Raw genomic sequence first — 15,060 nt, forward strand, 5'->3', positions numbered from 1 at the left:
TTGTTGTATGAGATGATCTTTTTTTGTAACAGTTATCGCCAACTGGCAGGAGCCATATGGTTGTCGCTTTATTGTATGAAATGCAATCGCCATGTAATTGCTTTACTTTATCACTAAGCGGTAGCGATAGTCGTAGAAGCAAAAGTTGGCGAGACGACAACGATGCTGCGATGGAGATCAAGGTGTCAAGCCGGTGATGATGGTGATCATGACGGTGCTTTGGAGATGGAGATCAAAGGCACAAGATGGTGATGGCCATATCATATCACTTATTTGATTGCATGTTATGTTTATCCTTTATGCATCTTATTTTGCTTAGTATGGCGGTAGCATTATAAGAGGATCTCTCATTAAATTTCAAGGTACAAGTGTTCTCCCTGAGTATGCATCATTGCTACAGTTCGTCGTGCCAAGACACCACGTGATGATCGGGTGTGATAAGCTCTACGTTCACATACAACGGGTGCAAGCCAGTTTTGCACACACAAAATACTTGGGTTAAACTTGACGAGCCTAGCATATGCAGATATGGCCTCGGAACACTGAGACCGAAAGGTCGAGCGTGAATCATATAGTAGATCTGATCAACATAGTGATGTTCACCATTAAAAACTACTCCATCTCACGTGATGATCGGACATGGTTTAGTTGATATGGATCTCGTGATCACTTGGATGATTAGAGGGATGTCTATCTAAGTGGGAGTTCTTAAGTAATATGATTAATTGAATTTTAATTTATCATGAACTTAGTCCTGATAGTATTTGCATATCTATGTTGTAGATCAATAGCTTGCGATGTAGCTTCCCGTTTATTTTTGATATGTTCGTAGAGAAAAAGTAGTTGAAAGATGATAGTAGCAATGATGCGGACTTGGTCCGTGATCTGAGGATTATCCTCATTGCTGCACAGAAGAATTATGTCCTTGATGCACCGCTAGGTGACAGACCTATTGCAGGAGCAGATGCACACGTTATGAGCGTTTGACAAAGCTCGGTATGATGACTACTAAATATTTTAGTGCACCATGCTTTACGGCTTAGAACCGGGACTTCAAAAACATTTTGAATGCCACGGAGCATATAAGATGTTCTAAGAGTTGAAGTTGGTATTTCATACTCATTCCCATGTCGAGAGGTATGAGACCTCTAATAGTACTTTGCCTACAAGATGAAGGAGAATAGCTCAACTAGTGAGCATGTGCTCAGATTGTCTGGGTGCTACAATTGCTTGAATCAAGTGGGTGTTAATCTTCTAGATAAGATAGTAATTGACAAAGTTCTCTAGTCACTATCACCAAGTTACTAGAACTTAGTGATGAACTATAATATGCAAGGGATGACAAAAGTAATTCCCAAGCTCTCCGCGATGCTGAAATCGGCGAAGGTAGAAATCAAGAAATAGCATCAAGTGTTGATGGTTAACAAGACCACTAGTTTCAAGAAAAGGGCAAAGGTAAAGAAAGAGGAACTTCAAAGAATAATAGCAAGCAAGTTGCTACTCCCATGAAGAAGCCCAAAGGTAGACCCAAGCTTGGAACTGAGTGCTTCTACTGCAAAAGAAATGTCACTGGAAGTGGAACTGCCCTAGATACTTGGAGGATAAGAAGGATGGCAAAGTGAACAAAAGTATATTTGATATACATGTTATTGATGTGTTCTTTACTAGTGTTTATAGCAACCCCTTAGTATTTGATACTGGTTTAGTTGCTAAGAGTAGTAACTCGAAACGGGAGTTGCAAAATAAACAGAGACTAGTTAAGGGCGAGGTGACGATGTGTGTTGGAAGTGATTCCAAGGTTGATAAGATCACCATCGCACACTCCATTTACCTTCGGGATTAGTGTTGAACCTAAAATAAATGTTATTTGGTGTTTGCGTTAAGCATGAATATGATTGGATCATGTTTATTGCAATATGGTTATTGATTTAAGTTAAAGAATAATTGTTGTTCTATTTACATGAATAAAACCTTCTATGGTCATACACTCAATATAAATGGGTTATTGAATCTCGATCGTAGTGATACACATATTCATAATATTGAAGCCAAAAGATGCAAAGTTAATAATGATAGTGCAACATATTTGTGGTACTGTTGTTTAGGTCATATTGGTGTAAAGCGCATGAAGAAACTCCATGGTGATGGGCTTTTGGAATCACTTGATTATGAATCATATGATACTTGCGAACCATGCCTCATGGGCAAGATGACTAGAACACCGTTCTCCGAAACAATGGAGCAAGCTACTGACTTGTTGGAAATAATACATACTGATGTATGCGGTCCAATGAGTGTTGAGGCTCGCGACAGGTATCGCTATTTTCTGACCTTCACAGATGATTTGAGCAGATATGGGTATATCTTCTTAATGAAACATAAGTCTGAAACATTTGAAAAGTTCAAAGAATTTCAGAGTGAAGTGGAAAATCATTGTAACAAGAAAATAAAGTTTCTATGATCTGATCATGGAGGCGAATATTTGAGTTACGAGTTTGGTCTTCATTTGAAACAATGTGGAATAGTTTCACAACTCATGCCACCTGGAACACCACAGCGTAATGGTGTGTCCGAACGTCGTAACCATACTTTATTAGATATGGTACAATCTATGATGTCTCTTACCGATTTACCGCTATCGTTTTGGGGTTATGCATTAGACAGCTTGATACGTCTCCTACGTATCTATAATTTTTGATTGTAACATGCTATTATATTACCTGTTTTGGATGTTTATGGGCTTTACTTTACACTTTTATATCATTTTTGGGACTAACCTACTAAGCGGAGGCCCAGCCCGAATTGCTGTTTTTTTTGCCTATTTCAGTGTTTCGAAGAAAAGGAATATCAAACGGAGTCCAAATGGAATGAAACCACTGGGAGCGATCTTTTTGGAACAAACACAATCCAGAGGACTTGGAGTGGAAGTCAAGCAACAGACGAGGCGGCCACGAGGGTGCCCAGCGCGGCCCCTGGGGGTGGGCGCGCCCCCCACCCTCGTGGGCCCCTCGAGCATCCACCGACCTACTTCTTCCTCCTTATATACCCACGTACCCTGAAACCTTCGAGGAGCACCACAAAAACCTAATTCCACTGCCGCAACCTTCTGTATCCGCGAGCTCCCATCTTGGAGCCTTCGCCGGTGCTCCGCCGGAGGGGGAATCGACCACGGAGGGCCTCTACATCATCTCCAAGGCCTCTCCGATGAGTTGTGAGTAGTTTACCGCAGACCTTCGGGTCCATAGTTATTAGCTAGATGGCTTCTTCTCTCTCTTTGATTCTCAATACCAAGTTCTCCTCGATCTTCTTGGAGATCTATTCGATGTAACTCTTTTGCGGTGTGTTTGTCGAGATCTGATGAATTGTGGGTTTATGATCAAGTTTATCTATGAGAAATATTTGAATCTCCTCTGAATTCTTTTATGTGTGATTAAGTTATCTTTGCAAGTCTCTTCGAATTATCAGTTTGGTTTGGCCTACAAGATTGATCTTTCTTGCAATGGAAGAATTGCTTAGCTTTGGGTTCAATCTTGCGGTGTCCTTTCCCAGTAACAGCAGGGGCAGCAAGGCACGTATTGTATTGTTGCCACCGAGGATAAAAAGATGGGGTTTATATCATATTGCATGAGTTTATCCCTCTACATCATGTCATCTTTCTTAATGCGTTACTCTGTTCTTTATGAACTTAATACTCTAGATGCAGGCAGAAGTCGGTCGATGTGTGGAGTAATAGTAGCAGATGTAGGCAGGAGTTGGTCTACTTGTCACAGACGTGATGCCTATATACATGATCATGCCTAGATAATCTCATAACTATGCGCTTTTCTATCAATTGCTCGACAGTAATTTGTTCACCCACCGTAATACTTATGCTATCTTGAGAGAAGCCAGTAGTGAAACCTATGGCCCCCGGGTCTATCTTTTATCATATAAGTTTTCCATCTACTTTTATTTGCATCTTTACTTTTCTAATCTATATCATAAAAATACCAAAAATATTTATCTTATCATATTATCTCTATCAGATCTCACTTTTGCAAGTGGCCGTGAAGGGATTGACAACCCCTTTATTGCATTGGTTGCGAGGCTCTTGTTTGTTTGTGTAGGTGCGTGGGACTTTTGAGGAGCCTCCTACTGGATTGATACCTTGGTTCTCAAAAACTGAGGGAAATACTTACGCTACTATTGCTGCATCACCCTTTCCTGTTCAAGGAAAACCAACGCAAGCTCAAGACGTAGCACAGCTGCATTCACGATAAATAGGGCGCCATCTAAATCCGTTGAGACGACACCGTATGAGCTATGGTTTGGCAAGAAACCTAAGCTGTCGTTTCTTAAAGTTTGGGGCTGCGATGCTTATGTGAAAAAGTTTCAATCTGATAAGCTCGAACCCAAATTAGATAAATGTGTCTTCATAGGATACCCATAGGAGACAGTTGGGTACACCTTCTATCACAGATCCAAAGGCAAGATTTTCGTTGCTAAGAATGAATCCTTTCTAGAGAATGAGTTTCTCTCAAAAGAAGTGAGTGGGAGGAAAGTAGAACTTGATGAGGTAACTGTACCTTCTCTCGAATTGGAAATTAGTTCATCAGAGAAATTTGTTCCCGTGATGCCTGCACCAACTAGAGAGGAAGTTAAAGATGATGATCATGAAACTTTGGATCAAGTTACTACATATTGAAAGTGGGAGCAATTAGCTAGAGTAGCTCCGTGCAGAGCATTGTAGACATAGAAATTTACAAAATACATACGGATCTGAATATGGCAGACCCGTTGACTAAACCTCTCTCACAAACAAAATATGATCACACCTAAGTACTCTTTGGGTGTTAATCACATAGCGATGTGAACTAGATTATTGACTCTAGTAAACCCTTTGAGTGTTGGTCACATGGCGATGTGAACTATGGGTGTTAATCACATAAAGATGTGAACTATTGGTGTTAAATCACATGGCGATGTGAACTAGATTATTGACTCTAGTGCGAGTGGGAGACTGAAGGAAATATGCCCTAGAGGCAATAATAAAGTTGTTATTTATATTTCCTTATATCATGATAAATGTTTATTATTCATGCTAGAATTGTATTAATTGGAAACTTAGTACATGTGTGAATAAATAGACAAAATAGAGTGTCCCTAGTATGCCTCTACTTGACTAGCTTGTTTATCAAAGATGGTTACGTTTCCTAGCCATAGACATGTGTTGTCATTTGATGAACGGGACCACATCATTAGAGAATGATGTGATGGACAAGACCCATCCGTTGGCTTAGCATTATGATCGTTAAGTTTTATTGCTATTGCTTTCTTCATGACTTATACATGTTCCTCTGACTATGAGATTATGCAACTCCCGAATACCGGAGGAACACCTTGTGTGCTATCAAATGTCACAACATAACTGGGATTATAAAGATGCTCTACAGGTGTATCCGAAGGTGTTTGTTGGGTTGGCATAGATCGAGATTAGGATTTGTCACTCCGTGTATCGGAGAGGTATCTCTGGGTCCTCTCGGTAATGATCATCACTATAAGCCTTGCAAGCAATGTGACTAATGAGTTAGTTACGGGATGACGCATTACAGAACGAGTAAAGAGACCCGGTAAAGAGGTTGAACTAGGTATGTTGATACCAACGATCGAATCTCGGGCAAGTAACATACCGATGACAAAGGGAACAACGTATGTTGTTATGCGGTTTGACCGATAAAGATATTCGTAGAATATGTAGGAGCCAATATGAACATCTAGGTTCCGCTATTGGTTATTGACCGGAGATGTGTCTCGGTCATGTCTACATAGTTCTCGAACCCGTAGGGTCCGCACGCTTAACGTTCAATGACGATTTGTATTATGAGTTATGTGATTTGAAGACCGAAGTTTGTTCGGAGTCCCGGATGAGATCACAAACATGATGAGGAGTCTCGAAATGGTCAAAACGTAAAGATCGATATATTGGAAGGCTATATTCGGACATTGGAAAGGTTCTGAGTGGTTCGGGTATTTTCCGGAGTACCGGAGAGTTACAGGAATTTGCCGGGGAAGGATTGGGCCTTCATGGGCCTTAGTGGAAAGGAGAGAAGGGCCACAAGGGGAGGCCGCCCCATGGGCTGGTCCGAATTGGACTAGGGAGGGGGCGGTGCCCCCCTCTTTCCTTCTCCCTCTCCTACTCCTTCCCTCTCTCCCCTCTTGGAAAAGGAAGGGGACTCCAACTAGGATTGGGAATCCTAGTTGGACTCCCCCTATAGGCGCGCCCCTCCTAGGCCGGCCTCCTCTTCCCCCCTCCTTTATATACGTGGGCAGGGGGACACCCCAAAGACACACAAATTGATCTTTAGCCGTGTGCGGTGCCCCCCTCCACAGGTTTCCACCTCGGTCATATTGTCGTAGTTCTTAGGCGAAGCCCTGCGTCAGTAACTTCATCATCACCGTCACCACGCCGTCGTGCTGACGAAACTCTCCCTCGGCCTCAACTGGATCAAGAGTTCGAGGGACGTCACCGAGCTGAACGTGTGCAGATCGTGGAGGTGTCGTGCGTTCGGTACTTGGATCGGTTGGATCGCGAAGACGTTCAACTACATCAACCGCATTACTAAACGCTTCCGCTTTCGGTCTACGAGGGTACGTGGACACACTCTCCCCACTCGTTGCTCTGCTTCTCCTAGATAGATTTTGCATGATCGTAGGCAATTTTTTTGAAATACTACGTTCCCCAACAGGGTATCCATACCTGCAAAATATATGGGTAGGGCATGGGTATGAGATTGCGCCCATGCGTAACCCAATGAATATCCAGAAAATATTAATAAATGAAAATAAATCCTATGACATGCAGGGTTTACATCCAACTCCTATGGCCCAACCATAGCTCATAGGCTCGCAACAACAAGCTCGCACTCCTCCTATGTCCTATGTGACTCGTCCACGATGAAATCTCGACTCATCAACAACACACTCTTTTCCACCTCTCGAACTAGTGAACCCCAATTCCCACCGCCGCCTTCCACTATGCCGGCTTCCACCAACCGCTTATCGTAATCCCTTGCCACCTAGAATTAGCCACACATCGGAGGACGTTGCGTTGGTACTAGATAGATTGCCCACCATCACTTGAATTTTGTACACTAATTTTTGTAATGCTTTAAAATTTAAATGCTATATGTCATACCCATTGGATACCCATTGGGTGTATGATACCCGATCGGTATGGGCATGGATGTCAATTTGTGCCCATGGGTATTGAAATGGGTGGGTATAGAAAGTTTCTATGTGTATGGATTTGGGCAAGAGGAGCTTGTATCCACCCATACCCTACCCATTATTAGTAGAGTGCCCGTGCGTTGCAACGGGCTCTTGAAATAGTTTGCAAGAGTTACATGTTAAATTTCACACGTACAAACAATATAACACAAACACAATTATTGAACAATTGAAGTCCATTTTTGCAATGTAAATTGATAACAAAAAGAAAGATTAACAACATGTCCATGTAACAAACTGAGCGATGTTTCAACTAAACATCTATTACAAAACTATAAATATCTAGATGATGCGCTTAAGAAATTCTTTTATAATATCAGGAAAGTTGCATTTAGCTTCATTTCCACGATGTTTTAGCAAGTATAATAAAAACTGCTTTCTCAATTCATACCCATCCTGCACAAACAATATATGTAGTTAGTATGAAAATTTCACGCCGATGGTCTTAAAACATGTAACGGACAATACTCACCGTGCAAACCGGCTTCAGCAATTCTTTAGCGTTCCACCAGAGCATAAAATGAAAAACAATATAGCAAGACACATTCCTGCAATTTTTTAAATTAATGATATAAAGAATATAGTGATAACAAAAATAAATATTTTTATTATGAATTCATTACCCATTTATACTCGTTGGAATACCAAACGGAAATAAACGTTGCCATTTAGATATATCAGAATTCCAACCAGACAGCTTTATTTCGAGTGCTTCTTTGAAATCCCTTGCAAAACTTTTTAATTTCAGTGCATGCGTCAAATTTTTATCCTCTGACGATTGTGATGTTTGAATAGGGTCCATAATATATAGACGACGTGCCTCTTTGTCGATGACGTACAAGATGTATCGGCAGATGGATGCATAGGGAAGATAAATCTACAAGTGGAGCTCTAGAAACAACAATAAACCATGATAACAATAGACAAAATACTTTACTTACCATGTTGCACGATGAGATGTCATTGTCCATCCCAGGCCAGCTATCAAATAATGTTGCCAACGTCTGGATAGTTTCCTTCTCGCAAAATTTCTGACCTCGTGTTGACCTCTAGTAGAATGCCCGTGCGTTGCCACGGGCTTTTTAGGTTTTAGCAATGAAGATAGATTACGTTGTTGTATAAAACTCGGTGTAGTTTTGGCTCATTCCAATGAAATTGACCCGGCCCTTGTTGAAGGATTCTTTTTGAACATCAACGTAATCTATCTCCATCTCTCTCATACCCCGCAAAAAAAGTATTATCATGTGCAACATATATACAAGGAAGAATAATTATTTGTATGCATCTCATCGTGTAAAACTAGATGACTTTTGAGTCCAGTCGCTCATAGTTACATCCATGACTTTCTCAATCGACATTTTCAAAGCATCATCCGAAGCCATCCATTTTTATTATCTCTGACCTACAAAAGTGAACATATAAAAATATAAAAAAGACAAAGCAACATGTAGCATTGTCGTCACTTAGAAGGTGTGTCATCTCACTGCACCATTTCTTGCATCTTTTCTAAACTTCCCACATACTCCAAGAGATTATGGCGTATTGTACATCTAATTGAAAAAATGAGACGGCTATCACTACCTCAAGAGATGATGGCGTATTGAATTAGTTGACTGCCCGTGCATTGGAACGGGTCATAAACATTTCAATGGTTTAATACAAATTGTGTCTACTGTATATCAGTGGTGCATCTGACTTGCAATCTTTCCTTCCACCACCTGCCATACATGCTTTTAATTCGAAGCACGTAACCATGCAGTTGTACCTAAAGATTTCTGATGGAAAAAAGGACATGTAATAGGTCCTCGTTGTTATATACATGACCATAAGGTCAAAGCAACCCCATTGTAATCTAACTTAAGCAAAATTGCATAAGAGCTCACAAGTGGACCTGAAGCTATGATAGTACAAAATTTAAAGGGTGTACATCTTGAACATCCTACGAGGAATAACAATATTAAGCAAAACCCGAAACAGTAGTTCAGTGCTCGGAAAAAGAAATTACTATTGCCTGAGCAGCTTCAACTTCAGGAGTACCTACCAAGGTTTACATTTTACTACATCCTTCTTAAATGTCAGTCTTTGCATAAAACCTTCAGTAGAAAACTATCATGCAGAAATCACATTCTTTATGAGAAACACACCTCATAATAGAAAATCTGTATCATAATAGAAATTGCAGGTTTCCTTGATGAGAAACATACTAATGGTCAGATCCGCATCATCATCACAGTTTCAGCCTCTACCGCTACCCATCATTACTCATCTTGTGCAACCTCTCTTCTTTCCGCTTTCACTCCCTTTTCTGGAGTTTGTCTTCAGCAGTAGTAGCAACAAAAGCAAGTCCAACTCAATACTGTCAGCAACCTAAAAAATGTTTCGGCTCTGATGGCATTTCCAGTATGTGCCTTTTAGTCTCTTCCTCAAAATTTCTTCTAGATGGCGCAAATGGAGATTCTAGATAAGGAGGCATGTCAGTACACATTTCCATATATATATGCAGTTCAGAAGCAGAGGAACCAAGATTGCTAACCTGTGGATCTTTGTTGCTGCCTTTCATGAGGTGGCCTGCATTTCTTCTTCCTCCTACTTCCTTGCTGCAATTGTCCTAAACAATGGAATACATACATAACCACTCAGTCTAGTACAATAACAACAGCTTGGAAATCCAGAACTACTACATATATGCAAGGAAAAGGAAAATCACCCAAAGGCAGATGTAATCATGTAGCAGGGTTCACTCAAAAGATACTCCTGGACGAAAACATCACATGGACTCTGATCCGAGTCCTTCTCTTGAGCGGACACAACACAGGGACAGTGGGAGGACGGAGGTGGAGCAGGTTCATAACAGATTTCCAAAGTCTTGTGAATATCTCCACAAATATTAACCGGTAAAATTTAAAACTGAAGAAACCAGGATTTCAAATTTCTGAAGCAAAAAGGCGCAGGTGCCGCGACGACGTGCCGCGACAAGGAGTGACCCTTCCATGTCACAAACTAAGCATGAATAATGTACATGTCAATAGAAAATGAGGTCCTAAGAACAAAGCGGGATCTAGACATAACAGATGTGTAATTCTATTTTTTATATTTTTACAACATCACAATAGACACATTAAAAGTGCATCAGAATTCGTGGCAGAACAGCTGACAGATGTAGAAGTCGTACCTCCAAAAGAAGCACTCTTTGCCGCAGAAGTCGGACGGAGGCCGGCGACGAACCCTCGCCTCCTGCCTCATCACTGGGCGTGGAGGCGGGCCAGCTAGAGGTGGTTCACTGCACTACTAAGTATTCACAGAAATAAAGACAAAGAAGCACTGGATCTGGACACACAGCTAGAGGTGGTTCTGCACATCAGCCCATAAATAGATGATCGAATCCTATATCTGACCAAGACAAAATTGATAGAATTTTGGGGGTTCCAGGTCCAAGATGAAGTGAGAATGTAAAGTGACATTCTCTTCTTCAATAAGCACATAATTTTGCGTTGTTTACCAAATAGAATCGCATAACTATTTCAACTCAGTTTCGTCCCTCTGGTTTAGACTGGGTGTGAATTGAGTTTCTGAAACATAAGACAAGGTCCCACTATTGATGTGCCATATAACTGGAAAGATGATAAGAGTCCAGACTTCGATAGTACTGCTCTAAGGGATGGTTATCATGTCCAAACTTTTTTACAAATGCAATCAATCCTAACATGACAAAATAAGTTTCAGTCTAACTGAACATGTCGACTCTCCACTAAACTCTGCATGCAGATCATGTTACTTTTTCAAAAACATGGACTGTTGAGGCTACCTCTGCAGCACAAACAAGCTTTAGAAGTAAACTTCTGCAATCAACAAAAGCCATGAAATATAAACAAGAGAAAAGGAAAAGGAATTACTAATCAGAGGAGAATAGCATTTGTTTTGTGACCATAAGTTTATGACCGACATACTGACTTAGTGATATCCATAAGGTTATGGAGGTAAACAGGCCATCACTTTTCTACCAGTTGCCACAAGATGTTTCAAATAGAATCTCATCTGTGTTAAGCCCCATCCATATCCATCGTGAAGATTATTTTGTTGGGTGTCACACTTCAAAATCATCAATGGTCGTTGCCATAACATGATTCTCTACTTTGTTGTAGTACATCTGAGAAAATTGCAAACCATGAAACAAAAATAAATATCAATAGGCATAACATGGAGACCACCGATATGGTTTATCTGAACAAATACATGGATGTTGTGTAAGAACAGATAATTTCAAGAGGTAGATTTATTCCAGGTCTTCATTGTTCAATACACATCTTAAGGCAGTGACTTGTGCTATGTCATGTGTGAGCGGTGGGTGTATGCCTTAATTGCAATCGGAAAATTATAATATAATATTAAGAGTACATCTGACAATTTTCTTATTTTAACAACAAACTAAACTCATGTTTTCAGAAATTGCTTGTAAGCAGCAATCCCCGACAAAAATCATAGACTGAACCATTTATAGACAATAGAGCTGGTAGGACATCTTTCAAAAACAAAAAATGTACAAACTTGACCATTGGCTCCTGGAGAGAGAATTGGATTGCATAGTACTATTATTGAAGTAACAATGAGACCATATGCGAAAGGAGAAAAGAAAAGACATATATATAAGCTCCTAGGAATAAATGGCAGAAGTTAAAATGATCAATGGGCATGCAAAAATAAAATGTACTGGTTGCGAAGAAGATGGGTTGAACATGATGCATGTAGGTTAACAATCATTATTTCCTTTGTATCTTGAGAGCTTGGTGAAGAAAAATAAATATTCTCAGCAGCACAAGGGGCATCTAATCTACCTAGTTGAGTTCTTCACTTCTCTCTGGTTACTCTGGACCAAGAAAAGTTGGAAAGGTATACTGCAATAGTATGATGTTCTGAGCAGTTTGAACCTGAAGCTAAACCTAAACCATGGCCGGAAGATTAACAGGGTGTTTAGTATTAGGACAAGTTTATCCTTGCAATGTTTGACATGAAAAGGAGGCCGGGACCCTGCTTGGTCCCGCCAATGCTCCGCCGGTGCATGTAATGCAAAATCTTTCATAGAAAACTTAATCAATATCAGATGTGCATATTTTGCTATCTCAACCATTTACAATCGCTCAAATGATTCTCTATCTCAACCATTTACAATCCCTCAAATCATTCTCCATATTTCTGTTAAAGCTCATTTCTACCTCTTACGTCCGGTCGTGTTTTGACATCAAATGGGCGCCCAACGGGCTCCTCAAATTCCAACCATCTGGATAGTCTGGATTCCCCAAAATCCAGTACATATGTGGGGGAGAAATGTGGCTAAAGTAGATGGGCTTTTTATTGCTGATAATCATGAGTACAATATTACTGCTAACTACTTTAGATAATAAATTAGGGGTATTTTTTAGTAATTCCTGCACAAATACTTGAAGAACCCAAATATATATGAGCTTATAATGGACATTATACCTACCTAACCAAAACTAAAATACAATGAATAGCTTCTGAAGCATTACCTAAGGCATATGATCAGAGGTCATACCTGCATGACCTCATCGTCGCAGTAGATCACATCCGGGGAAACACCGTGTTTGGCGAGCAGCAAAGGCATAGAGTGTCCATGTCACTCCCGCCATCATTGACTACCTCACTGTGCACAAGTATAGTCACATCACGAGTTAATATAAGAAGTAGAACAACCTTTCGTTTCTCATTCTTCAACTCCTGAAGTGACATAAAGAAGCCCAATATGCCAAAAAAAAAATTCATCTGAAAAGAAAACACAAACAAGATATACTATACACATTCTAGTGTATACCAAAATACATGGACAAACACATGCATCACAATCATGTAAACGCAATTCTTCTGTTCTGATCTTATTCTATCTGTATTTTAACATTTGAGAAATAAATTGAAGATACTACACCAATATGTACATGTATCGTTGTGATATCCATGTGGTTAAACATTTGAAACTTCCACAATCAATAGACGTGCAGGATACTTAGCGGTGATTTAATAGATGATGCAGCATAGAACAAACATCTAGAAGGTTTAACTAAGATAACTGGCAATCTAACAAGAGTATTTTTTGCAGTTCATTCAGAACTCTACTTAGAAGTATTGATATTAAGGTCTCCAGGACAAACTATAATTCATGTCAGCTACCTATCAAGAACAATCTATCCGTGAAATGAGAAGCACCTATATAGAACAACTATTTTTTTATTGAGGCTATCACTGTACAAAAACTATGGGAAGAAATAGGAGCTTGCAGCGGGAGCTTTAGTTGTGCACACGTGGGAAATCTGAAAATATGGACTGTTAGCTAACACCCTGAACAGAATAGCTTGTCTGAGCTTCACATTTATGGAAGTACAGATGACATAATAAATAATTTTGCTACTAACTCTCCACGGGAGAAGATATTCCCAAGTCAAGACTGGATAAACAAGAAAGCATCCATAATCTAGAAAAATTAGATCAGATTAGATCGTACTGATAATCACATCCGGGGAAAACAAGAATGCTTTTTCTTCTGAAGAACCACCTCTCCTTTTTATGCAAGATAAAAAACCATCACAAATGTGCGAGTTCCATATTAATTAATCAAGGCTCAAGATAATTAATTAAGGACCAGATGAACAATGAATAAAATCAAATGAAGGCACGTGGATGGTACTTACGTAGATGCACATGCATGGATCCGATGTGGGAACGATCTAGCTACTGGAGATGGGGGAAGACGCACTAGTAGAAAAGGGGGCTTTTGTCCCGGTTGGTAAGGGCCTTTAGTCCCGGTTTTTGAACCGGGACTAAAGGGTCGTTACTAATGCCTCCCCCCTTTAGTCCCGGTTCTTACACGAATCAGGACTAAAGGCCGCGGCCACGTGGAGCTCCACCTTTATTTTATGATTTTTTTTTTGAAATTTTTTTTGCGATTTTTTAATTTTTTTTTTATTTTCAAATTTCTGAATTATTTTAACCTCTAATCTCTAATCACCACCCCTCATCACTGCTCAATTTATCCTCTAATCTCTAATCACCCCTCATCATTCCAAATCATCTAACTTTCTGGACGGTCACCCATCCTCTCACTACTCCAGCCTGAGCACGCTTAACTTCCGGGTTCAATTCTCCCTCGTTTCCAAGTCTGCACTTGTTGTTTTCCTGACAATAGTAAGATGTCAATTCTATTAACCCTCAGGAATTTAGCTTGAGCATGAAGTGACACATTTCACTGTTTGAGTTTGAACTATTGTTTTAAAAAACAATAATTATTTAGTAACACTAATATTTCTGGAATAATTAGTTTGACCATTGTTTGACCACAGTTTGACCACAGATTGACCACAGTTTGACCAGATTTGACCAAAATTCAAAAAACTGAAATAATTATTTAGTAACACTAATATTCTAGAATAATTAGTTTTACCATTGTTTGACCATAGTTTGACCATAATTTGAATTTTTTTGAATTTTTTTGCCTCTCCAGATCTTAAAAGCCCCGTATCTTTTTTTCTGTTAGGTTTTTGAGGATCACAGTGAGGATTTTGCCTCTCCAAATCTTAAATTTGGATGTAACTTTTCGAGTAGATGATTTTTCATATAAAAAACTTTTTCATCCGAGATCGTATGCAAAAGTTATGCCCATTTTAAGAAATTCCAGAGAGATTTTGCAAATAAAGTCGAAATTCATATTTGTTAATTTTCCCAACAACTAGACCACATATCACATGGGAAACTTATTTTTTTTGACATTTCCATCATTTTCTTTTGTTT

The sequence above is a fragment of the Triticum aestivum genome, chromosome 2D (genome assembly GCF_018294505.1).
Source record: "Triticum aestivum cultivar Chinese Spring chromosome 2D, IWGSC CS RefSeq v2.1, whole genome shotgun sequence".
NCBI lineage: Eukaryota > Viridiplantae > Streptophyta > Magnoliopsida > Poales > Poaceae > Triticum > Triticum aestivum.